We start from the raw sequence: 12,297 nt of genomic DNA on the forward strand, positions 1-12,297 counted from the left end.
ATAACCATAACAAACCCTCTGCAGCCTATCTGTCCATGTAGTCTGAGCTGAAGCAATGCTGATGCAATAGAAGAATTGGTTCACTGTTAAACTGTGTTTTGCATCAACTGGTTTATTGGACAACTGCACCGGATGATACTGTAACACAAGTAGGGCTGCAAAGGGGCGGAAAGTTTCCGGTAAATTTCCGGAAACTTTCCGGAAACTTTCCACAGGAATATTATCAGGTAAGTTTCTATGATATTACTCGGGAAAATATATTAGCATGCTGATTGAGGATTGTTCATCTGTTCATCTAGCCTATTTCCATTCATTTATCCATCAATTGTAAAATATTTTTACAGACTATTCCAATTGTTTGGCTAACTATTTATATCTCTGGCATTGCATTAGTGTTTTTTTACAAACTTTTTTCTCATCTTATTCTACAGAACAATGCCACGTGCACCATCTCATGTGTGGAGACATTTCACCCCATCCAATGTAGAAGGAAAGGCTGTGTACATTTGCAAACACTGTGCTAAGACCTATGTTAAGAATGACATCACAAACGAACGATGCAGGAGCATATAGTCAAGTGCCCAAAGTTTCCTCAGGGCTCAAATCAGCCTATGACAAAACAAAATGATTATATTTATGTCTGTATATGACAAGGTAAATACAGTTAGTATAAATTACCCACAACATTTCCAGTTTATTCCCGTTAATTCCCGTATATTCCCGTTAATTCCCATGGAAAGTTTCCAACTTTAAATATTCCCGGAATTTTGCAACCCTAAACACAAGTGAATGAGACTTTGGCAGTTTTGATAAATATCAGTAGTAAATTCAAGATCCCCAGAGTCGTATGTTGAATTTATTCTCTGTGGACCACACATGGCAATTCATCATAACGTTGTAAAGATATTTCAGTCTGAACCCACCAGGCCTCTAGCATGGCTATTAATAAAGCTTACCAAACCCAGAAGAGCTTTCAGGTCGGGTCAGTCTTCATTGTTTAAACACCTCCTAACTCTGCATCTCACCCCAACCCTTAGCACTCTGCTCTGCAGGTAACTGAGGCTGACCACCTCAATTCAAACCTGTCAGATATCAGTGGGAAACATTTCCTGTCCAGACTGACCTTCTCCACTGCCTGCACGTCATAACTCAGTCAGCGCTTTGAAATATTAAACTGTGGGGACACCTGCACCCACAGCCCTGCTCAGTCACCTGGACTCAAATGTCAAGACACCGTGTGCTTCCGCCATTATTCAAGTCAACTGTTTGTGAGGCCTCCCTGGAGATCATCAGAATGAGGATAACGGCTAAAGGTGGACATACTCTGAGAGAATTTATCAATCAAGAGCTATCTCACAGGAGAGAGGAGAAGGTGTTTGACCATCACGGCCACGCGTTCTTGTATAATTAAAAAAAACACACACACTTTCAACTTCAAGTCCAAAAAAATTCAATCTCCTGGTACCCATGCCCCCAGATCATCTTCAGTCCACATCTCATCCTCTGCTTCACCAGTCCCTCTTTTGCTTTGTTGAATTATTCAGAGCTGCGGCTGCACAGAGTCACTAGCAGAGAATAGAGGGGGGGCGCTGACGGAGATGAGATGGCCTCTCACACAACCTGTACTCGTCCTCAGCTCCGGGACGGCAAGACATTCTCCCAAGATTGGAAATAACAATGGGGCATATTATAATTTGCAGTTAACTTTAATAACCTCAGATGTAGCTCAAACTGTAATATTCTTCAATTATGTACAGTATATTGAGCATATTACAAACTCCATTATGTTATTATGAAAGCATTTTGTTAGTTGATAGAATCTAGAGCCGATAATAACCTTTTTGTTTTGTACAGACAGTTTAATAGCAACGCTGAGACTGAGGAATTGTAATGTGCAGTAGATTCACCAATTTGGTCCAAAGTTGAATATTTGAACAACTATTGTCTCAATGTCTATTTGAACATTCAACTTGCATATCCCTGCCTCTACTTGGAATAACCATAGGCGTCACACAACCATATATTTCACATTAGTTGGGTTATTTAAGTGTCGGTGCTGCTGATTCTGTGAACAGAGCATTAGTGGCGTATTTATGGCACATATTAGCTTTTGGAAGGTAACAACGCTCGTACATTTCAGTGAACCTGCTGTTTACTCAGCGGTCTGCAGTGAGTAGCTCCCTGATGTGTCATCACAGCTTTGGCAACAAGTCGACTAGGTACAAACGCTGCAAAGTTGATGAAAGAAAAGAAACAGCATGCACCTCCATGGTCTTACAAATTCTCAATTTCCTCCCCCGTCGAAGGATCGTGTATTTTAGCTCACAATGTGGAAGATAAGGAAATAAATTGAGTGCAGCTGACAGAGAGGCTGGGAGTAGACAGCGCAGGAGGAAGATGTGACTGAGAGAAGCCTGATTAAGGCTATAGACGTTGGTTACCACAGACTGCTTATCAAAGCTGTTTACAAGCCACTGTTACTGCTTGTGTAACCATGATTCTATGACGAGGATAGAAAAGCCTCCAGTTTGGACCAAATTTATAAAGCTGAATGGGTGTTTGCTGCCAAAAGGGCAGTAATGTAATGAGATTGGTTTCATCTAAGTTAAAGTGCAGAGGCTGGCCAAAGTGGAAGAAAGACGTTGATTCTCTCTGGTAAATAATATGCCTGCAAACAGGGGTAAGTTGATAACATTCATGCTGATGAATAAAATAAGTGAAAATCCCATAGCGTCTCCTGTCTTAGATGATGATGAAAGAGTGACAGACTACAGATTGCTCTTCAGAGCGACAGAGCAGCACAGCACCCGCTTACTAACCTTGATCAGATCGATATGAGGCAAAGGGCAAACGTTCCACAGAGCTAAAGCTTCCTCTTTGACTTCATAAATTTGTGTTATTAATGTGGAAATGAGTCTCGAGTCTATTTCCACAGCTTTCAATATGACACATGTTTTGGTGGCTGGTGATCGGTTGTGCTCATGATCGAGGACAATGCATGACCTGTAACCTTCACCCATTGGACGGTACTAGCTGTCAATCACCTGGTATTTCCCAATGTACACAGTGCTTTATGGTCTATTCTACTCTAAATGGAACCATAATTTACAAAATGAACATCATGACACCAGACACTTAATTCATTTAACACACATGTCCAGCATCAGCTCAGGGACTAAGGGATGGAATCTTAGTGTTGGGTATCTGATGGGACCCTCCGTCACTGAGTATTAGGATTAAGGAAACCCCCCCTGCTTCCTGGTGATGTAACCCAGTTGTCTGAGCTGATTGGGGCCCCCTTTAAAAAACAAAGGCATACTCTAATCCCACTGCTGTGGAAAATGTATGGAGGGAAGAGAAAAATCACTGCGCTCTTTGTAAAGTAATCAGATGTTTGATGAAGAACTAAGCTTTTTAAAATTGATCTGTTGGCACGGTTACTGCTCTAAATAGGGCTTTGATAATCCATCACATGTACCATTAAAAGCCATCTACATGGCCACTACACACTGCACATCCCCAACGATTTGAATGCTCAAGTCTTCTGGTTCATCGTTTGCCTGCTTTAGGATCAGAGCAGGAAAAGCCAGCCTCTCTTTGAAGTTGCTTTTTATCTGTTCTTCTCCTACCTCTGGGAGCTGGTGGGGATCAAAGAGAACAGAGTCAATCCAGAGAGCAGACACTGATGGGTAGCGCCTTCCTTCATCCAACATTAAGTATATTATTAGTATTTTGCATAAATCCACTATGGTTTTCTTGGTATTCAGAGTGTTTAATGTTAAAGAAGTTGTCTATAGGAACAATATATCGCCTGTTATCGGGATCAGCAATAACACATGATCTGATTGCAATGCTGGTGAGCATGATTGACACCTGCAGCATTAGATGATGCTGTAGCTGGGAGCATTAACAGTAATGAAGTCGGCACATGGGAAGAAGGCCATCCCATTGATGAGTTCATTAAGGCTGTACTCAGTGGGACACCCATGGAAGGCCTGCTCCCCTGCTGAGATCCAGCAATCCACAATATGTTGTAAGACTGGTGTTGTTTTTAACCTTGCCGGCAAAGGAATTTTCATCCTGATTAGAAAACGGGAATCGTCTTCTATAAGGGAATGAGAGTGAGGGCTCAGTTTGAGGATTTCAGCAAACTTATTGTACTCTTTGTAGGATTCTTGAACAGTTAAACACACATCCTATACTCTCCTGGGATCTCTAACACCAACACATCCCAGAGGCTCTGCATTCACACACATGACATTTAGTATTCCGCACACAACCACACACAGCAGCAAGCTCGTTGTCAGTGGAGACGGCAGCGGTGTTTGCTGGAGGCGTGGAGCGCTGCAGTTCAAGGCAGGTCAGGCGAGAAGCAGAGCCGCACAGATTGATTGAGTATCATGAAATTCACTCCATCCGGCCCTTAAGTTATCTCTCAGGGACGGCAAGCTGCACAGCTATGGGGATTTTTTTTTAGGTTGAGTTGTAAAATGACATTGAAAGTATGTATGAGATTTAAATCTTCAGCCTTCAGTCTAGAAAATATCAGAGAGTATAGGCAATTGATCACAAGTTCCCTGAGCCCAAAGTGACAGATTTAAATGGCTTGTTTTGTCTGAACCATTAGCTCTGACAATCCAGTTCAATTTATAAAGATATCAAAAAGGGAAAAGCACCTAATTCTTTGATTTATTAAGTTGGAACCACACAATGTTATGAAATGTTGCCTGAAAATGATGATCAAAATAGCTGCCAATGTATCAGTACAGTATATATTGTTGGAATAAACATTTAAGTATTTTTCAAACTCTCCAAAAACTTTGTTAAAGGAGAATTTGTTAAATAACTAGTCAAATATGTGGAGGAGTAAAAAATGTTTCAATGTAGTTGAAAAGAACACAGACACGCACACACTGAGACACGCACACACTGAGACACACACACACACACATACACACACACACACACACACACAATCCCATTACAAGTGTAAGATGCTTACATGCCCGTGACTGGCTTACAAACTAGTAGTGTCACAAAATCTTGCCTGTGCGTACATGTCTTAAACTCAAATTTAAGAGTCCACTGCAGAATTGTTGGACCCAGGAGTGAATGCTGATTGCATCCATTCCCATTTCAGACAAAGCCAGTGGAAAAGAGGCTTAAGTAAAACATATTGATTAGAGGGGTTTTTAAGTTTGTTAATTGTTTATTAGAAGTAGATTAAGTCCTGAAGGAATGGTCGATTTCACTCTAGACAACAGAACAGGACTGTGCAGCTGCACTTTAGCCTATATACCAGCTGTAGGTAATCTCAGAGCACAGTGTAGTTTGCATTTTCATAATACATAAGAGGCCAATTTGATAATAAATTAAATACTTTGCCCCCACATGTCACCCTTATTATATATTCATAACCCCCTTTTTTATAATCTGCCGAGGAAAGCAGAAAAGCTGTTCCGTGAAGAAACCATTTTTATTCCCACCGCCACAAATGCAGTTTTACCAGCTTACCACAGTAAATTACATCACACTATAAATAAGCACCATGAGCAGTGATACTATTACAAACACTGCCTGCCTCTGAGGCTCATGTTTAAAAGACAGTTTCAATTCAAATCTATATTTACAGCTGAAATGCTGTGCCAGTCAGATGAAGAAATTCAATAAACATCTCAAATTGAATTTCATAAATGCACAATGCACACTCATCCACGTGAAAGTCAGCGTTTGAAGATTCAAGGTGGTTACACTGACGTCCATTATCAGAAGAAAAAATCATATTCAGGTTAACAAGATTTCTGTCGACCTCCCTTCAGAGTTTCTCAGCGTTTTGCAGGAGATGATATCACATGTTGGATCTCACTGTGTGATCAAACAAATACTTCCATATGGGAGAGGATTGACGTCATGCTTGCAAGTGGGAGTGTGTCAAGAGGAGAGTAGGTTAGCATCACCTTTCTCTCACCACACTTCTTCTCTTCATCCTCCCACTCACAGTCTGTGTAGTTAAGCATTTAGCGTAATAAACACATGCTTTGTTAATCTCTCCTTTTATCCCCCGCACTACAAAACATGTCCTCACAGCCTCGGAACAAATCAACAGTGTGTGCTCCTATAATCAGAACAAACTAATGCTGACCACTTATCTTGATGAAAAGCAGTTTGCATTTGCATGTGCCACTAAATTCGGAAGAACACACAACCATGCGCATGAAGTCACAACCACAGTGTGTTTTGCGCGTGCTGGTGTGTAGTGGAACCAACCGGAGGGGTGATGACTAGGGTTGCAAAATTCCGGGAATATTCAAAGTTGGAAACTTTCCATGGGAATTAACGGGAATTAACAGGAATATACGGGAATTAACGGGAATAAACTGGAAATGTTGTAGTTAATTTATACTAACTGTATTTACCTTGTCATATACAGACAAAAATATAAACATTTTGGTTTGTCATAGGCTGATTTGAGCCCTGAGGAAACTTTAGGCACTTGACTATATGCTTCTGCATTTTCGTGTCATTCTTAACATAGGTCTTTGCACAGTATTTGCAAATGTACACAGCCTTTCCTTCTACATTGGATGGGGTGAAATGTCTCCACACATGAGATAGTGCACGTGGCATTGTTCTGTAGAATAAGATGAGAAAAAAGTTTGTAAAAAAACACTAATGCAAAATAGAGTTTTGAATGATTTTTTTATTGCTCAGCGTTTAATTTGCGATTTTTTTTTTTTTTTTCAAAATTCCCCAAATTCCCGAGCTTAACTTCCCATGGAAAGTTTCCGTAAAGTTTCCCGGAAATTTACCGGAAATTTTCCGCCCCTTTGCAACCCTAGTGATGACACATGTGCTGCCTGTCTGTCAGGCTCCCCGCGGGAAACTGGAAACTAGTACAGTGCCATAGGTCAGATGGAATAAGTGAGGCTTACAGGGCCAAAGACGCCGGCTTAAAACGACAAGTGCAGCGAGTGTCTGTGGGTATTTAGATCCACAGAAGCAAGGACACTCACCTCTGTCGGCGAGACTTTGGAGTGTGTGCGCATACTTAGCTCTGCCAGTTTGAAATATGCATCTACATAAATCCCAATCTTGATATTGGCTTTTGTGGGGGGATGAGTGGGTGGATTTAGCTAACATGGATGTGCCTGCATTTAACAACCACTGGGAGTGCTCACTTCAGTTGCCATGCTGGTTTGTAGCAGCAAGGCTCGACCTGGGTCTCATTCCTAGTCACTCTTAGTCTGAGCCCTGGATGAGGCGGAGAGCCGAGTCGGTTTCTGTCTTGTTCTGAACACAAGGGTTGTACAGATAATACAAATATAAAAAGGCCCCTGTGACGCTGACATGAAAGATGTGACGCCACTTTCATTTGACTTTTTAAGATGATGCGTTAATGTTAATATTGAAAGAGTCAACCTGGAACAGTTGCAGTAAATGCCTGCTTACACAGAAAGTGACACAATGAAGGTGTCTCGACGAATTCTGGGAGCTTAGCAATTTCGCTGATTAGCTTTGCCAATCATCACTATAGTGGGCATATAGTGACGTAGGCTAGAGGGCAAATAAGTTCACACAGATTGGTAAAGCAATTTATACTATGCCAGACAAAATTAGGCTATGTAAAAGTGGATGATACCACACAGCTAATAAGCTGATCGCTTCCGATTTAAACCCTTTTTTGGAGTCTCTGCTCCTTGTTTGCTAGTTTATTGGTCGACCATCAATCATGAAACACCTTTAATTTGACAGAAAATGTTGCTATTTGAAATGCTATGGGCTTTGATTTTATCTTTAGGTAAGTCACAAAAATACGGATTAATAAAATATAATTGATGTTTTTGATGGAGGTTAGGAGCTTATGAAATGTCCCACCTTATAAATATATTTTATAAGGCGTGATATTTGGGCAAACCCATACACTGATTAAGAGTTTGATAATCCAGGGAGAAAGCTAGTTGCCTTGAGTCGTGATTATTTTTGATGAAGTAATGTTCTCAAGGACAAGATGGACTCTATCCTGAGTTAAATTTTTGACAATTTTACAACTTGTAACAGTAAGACGACTGAATCCAACTTTTATGTTCCTTTTCATCACTCAACACACTTTTGTTGCTCAGTGCACTTTTGTAAATGTAGACTTAATCCCAGCCAAAGCAGAGGGTGATGATGCCAAATCCCATTCACCAGCATTAGGCTGGTCCACACTCAGCAGTTCTAGGAAGAGGAGGGGAGGAGGAAATGAGAGGAGCTGATCTGAAACCTGAGGAGGTGCTCCAGAAACACAACAGATGGTAGACAAACACACACACACACACCACACACACACACACACAATCACCAAGGCAGAATTTAAAAATCAGATAGACATAAAACCTTGAGCAGAGTCTTAGAAAGCAAGATATGTGTCTGTCCTTAGTGTCCAGGCTGTAATACTGCTGCACAGTGTCCACTCACCATGCCCCCCCCCCAACTCTATTATGTATCTGTATCTTTATCTGCAAGCGCCATCTGCAACCAGCTCCTTCCACACCAGTGAGGTCAGTCCAATTCTCTTCTCACTTCCTGCAGGAAGCCAAGTTGGAATGGGCAAGAGCGCACACACAAACATAAACACACACTAACACACACACACACACACACACACACACACACACACACACACACACACACACACACACACACACACACACACACACACACACACACACACACACACACACACACACACACACACACACACACACACACACACACACACACACACACACACACACACACACACACACACAGTCCTGTTGCATCTCTGCAGGCAGAATTGGCAGTCACTGGCAGATCAGCTACTTGCCTTCCTCCTGGTCCTGTTGATGTTTTCTGTACAACACCCACCCACTTAACATTTATCAGAATGGGTAAACATCACATAACCAAGACACCCACTTCACAAAATCTGAAGCACAATGACAGACTAACCTCAGGTACTTCAGTGTCTAACAATAATAGATTTTTTTGCATCGAGAAAATAGTATTGAGAGCATAACAGCTTTCACAAAGAGTGCAGAGTTGTGTTATTTGTGCTGAAACAGCTGGTGTCAAGACACAGCAAATTCTGGTTGGATTTTAAATCCACTTCTTGTTGATGGATGCTTGTCGGCCCCTGCAGAGCCCATCAGCCTAATGAACTGTTCATCAGTTTAAAGCGCACACGCACACGCACACACACCCAGTCCTGGCTGGTACAGATTGAGGCAAAGATGGATGGTACAAGACTTGGCTGGTGATATAACAAGGAGAAGAGTTATCCACACATCATGTCCTCCTGCCTTCAGCTTCAGTTAAATAGAAGCTGGTTAAGTTATCTAAAAATGAACTTCTCGCAGGCATGTTGCTCTATTAAGGGATACAGGTGGGAACATACTGTGAGGTTCTATGAGTCACTCTCAGAACATTGTTTTATTCAATGACAGGGCAGTCAGCATTGTGTTACTCGTACACATAGGTAGATAGGGGTGTGTGTGTGTGTGTGTGTGTGTGTGTGTGTGTGTGTGTGTGTGTGTGTGTGTGTGTGTGTGTGTGTGTGTGTGTGTGTGTGTGTGCGTGCATGCATGTGTGCGAATGGGTGAATAAGAGGCACATCATAAAAAGTTTAGGGGAAAACATCACATAAATGCAACATTGACACTATTAAAAGGGAATTATCACTACGAAGAAATTTGGTACTCCCCAAACAGGTTGCCACTCAATCACAGGACTCACACAGACACACCATTCACATTCATCCCTATGGGCAGTTAAGTGTCACCAGTCTTTGGTTCATATAGATTCTGACCCTGTAGAGGAGAGCCTTCTTGCTTTAAGAAGATTTAAGAAGACAGAAAACGACAGGAACTTGTCACAGTATCCCATCAAGCCTGTGTATACTAGCCAGGCTTTATTAGGGTTGTTGTGGAAAGAGGAGCCAGGGAAGGGACATAGAAGCCTTTGCTCATGACATAATGTGAGAGAAAGGCTTAGTATGAGCTACCTGCAAAAAAATTTACCTACTATGGCCTCTATATAGGTTATATAGGTTGTATAAAGACAAAGAAACAGTGTAAACTAGCTCACAAACAACATTTACCCTGTTACTGACTACTAGTTTGCCTGTTGTTCTTGATGTTTATACAGAGGTGAGTAAACAATTATAACAAAAGTGTGTTTTTCTTTAGTAGATGTTTTATCACACAAAGCCAAATCAACGCTTAATGGCCACAATGAGTCAGTCCTTGTTTGACAATCTGTCAGAGCACGACTCGTTAGCCGAGAGTGGAAGATGCATCACTGCAGCCGAGCACTGAAGCGCCCTCAGCAGCCGTTTATCCTTCCAGGCACTAAACACAGTCTGAGGACCCAGTGAGCATCATTACAGCACCCCCGCCCCTCCAGGCCCAGCAACACCCTCTGCAGTGGCAAGTCAAGATGATGAGGCGCGTCCTGAACTGACCTTGAGCTTGTCAACATGTGCTTTTTTCCTCTCTCTCTTTATCTCTCTCTCCCACAAACACTTATATATACACACACATTCACACACAAAAACATACACACACACAGACTTCACACAGGGACTTGCATTACATTACATATTGAATTAATTTAAGTGTGCTAATGATTACCATGAGCTTATTAATGCAAAACTTGAACGCCCTAAACATGTTGCCACCTATGGTCACAGGTCTAAAAACTAAAACAATTTTTTTTACTTGTGAGTCAAATTTAAGACCATTTACACAGTTTTGTGAATACCAGCCCAGGTTCAATGTGGCTAACAGTCACGAGACACAGAGTACCTAAAAGTGGTATGTCCTTGTTTTGAGGTTAGTATTTATTTTGTCTTTAAAAACCACAAACTTCTCAGGTCTGTCAGGAGTTAGAGTTCGTACACGACACTCATCATTGACATGTTAAAGATTGGTCAGCTAGTAATGTGCCACATTGTGTCAGTGTCTTAGGAAAACACAGTTAGAACTTTTAAAAGCAAAGTTGTGATGGTGCAACAAACACCAGAGATGAGTGTTTGCACAACTCTGCACCACTTTTTGACCATTTGACCACTAATTGCCACTAAATCCTATATCTATATCTATATATAAATATAAATATAGATATAGATATAGATATAGATATAATTTTAGATAATGAATAACTCAATAAGATTTCACACACACACACACACACACACACACACACACACACACTGAAACACTGAATCTGAAATACCCTTCGTTCAGCTCCAACATGTGCTCAGTGAAAACCCGTCTCACGGATTAATCACCTCCAGCTGTTTCATTTGGACTGATTTAGCCTTCCGCTCACCTCTAACAGATTTGACATAATGGTAAAAAGTCATTATTGTACTTTCTCTAAAGACAATGTTATTGGATATTCAGAGCAGCCAGGGTTGGAATATGAAATTCTTAATCCTAAGCGATTGTCCATATGCAGCTTATAATGCTGGACTTTCCAATTCAATACAGATGCTGACAGATGTGGAAAAAGATTGAATCCACACTCAGACTAAATATATATTTAGTACATAATAGCATGGTGCGCTGTGGGAGAGGCTGGTGCAGACCTGCTGCAGGGTACTGACAAACTATTTCTCAGAATAATACGAACATTTCATATTAAAGTTGACACAAAGAGACATCTTTTCCATATTTTTAGTTTTCACTTAATGCTCTGAACTTCACACAGGGACTTGCTGTTCAGCACAATGAACCTTTGTTCAGGAGAGTGGATGAAAACCTGCTGTCTCACAGGCTTTTATGAGTGTAGCTGATGATTTTTTTCATTTAGAGTATGGTGCATGTGTCTCATGTGTGGTTCATGGCTTTGAACTCTAATGGGAGTGTTCTGTGGTGTTGTGTTGGAATCCTCAACAGCCCACATGCCTGTATGTATTATGAAAGACCAGGCCCTGGACCAGACCCTCCTCTCCCACCACTGATGACCAGATGTGCTTCCCCAGTGTATGGTCTGGATCTGGGGCCGACCATTAGAGGTGGAAAATAGCTGGTTAGCGTAGGAGTGCATGTGTGTATTTCATTGTAAAGGTGCCAGTTATGGCCTTCAATATATTTAGTTAAATCCCTTGTGAGCTCTTTGGAAAAAACGAAAAATTATAAATGTTTGAAGCTTCAATTTCTTCATGTGTTTCTAAAAGTTTAAAGGTACAAAATACATGTCACCATTCCTGGCAGTTGGATGAGACGATCAGTGACAGTATCTGTTCAGTGAATATGAAGCTAAGCCAGGAAA

General features: G+C 41.3%; 1 protein-coding gene across 1 annotated transcript in view; it reads right to left on the minus strand.

Annotated features, from left to right (window-relative positions):
- The window catches only part of zdhhc8b (zinc finger DHHC-type palmitoyltransferase 8b), a 65,223-nt gene that overhangs the window by 14,605 nt on the left and 38,321 nt on the right, over positions 1 to 12,297 (minus strand). The window lies entirely within an intron of this gene.

Source organism: Limanda limanda, chromosome 5, assembly GCF_963576545.1.
Source record: "Limanda limanda chromosome 5, fLimLim1.1, whole genome shotgun sequence".
Taxonomy (NCBI): Eukaryota; Metazoa; Chordata; class Actinopteri; order Pleuronectiformes; family Pleuronectidae; genus Limanda; species Limanda limanda.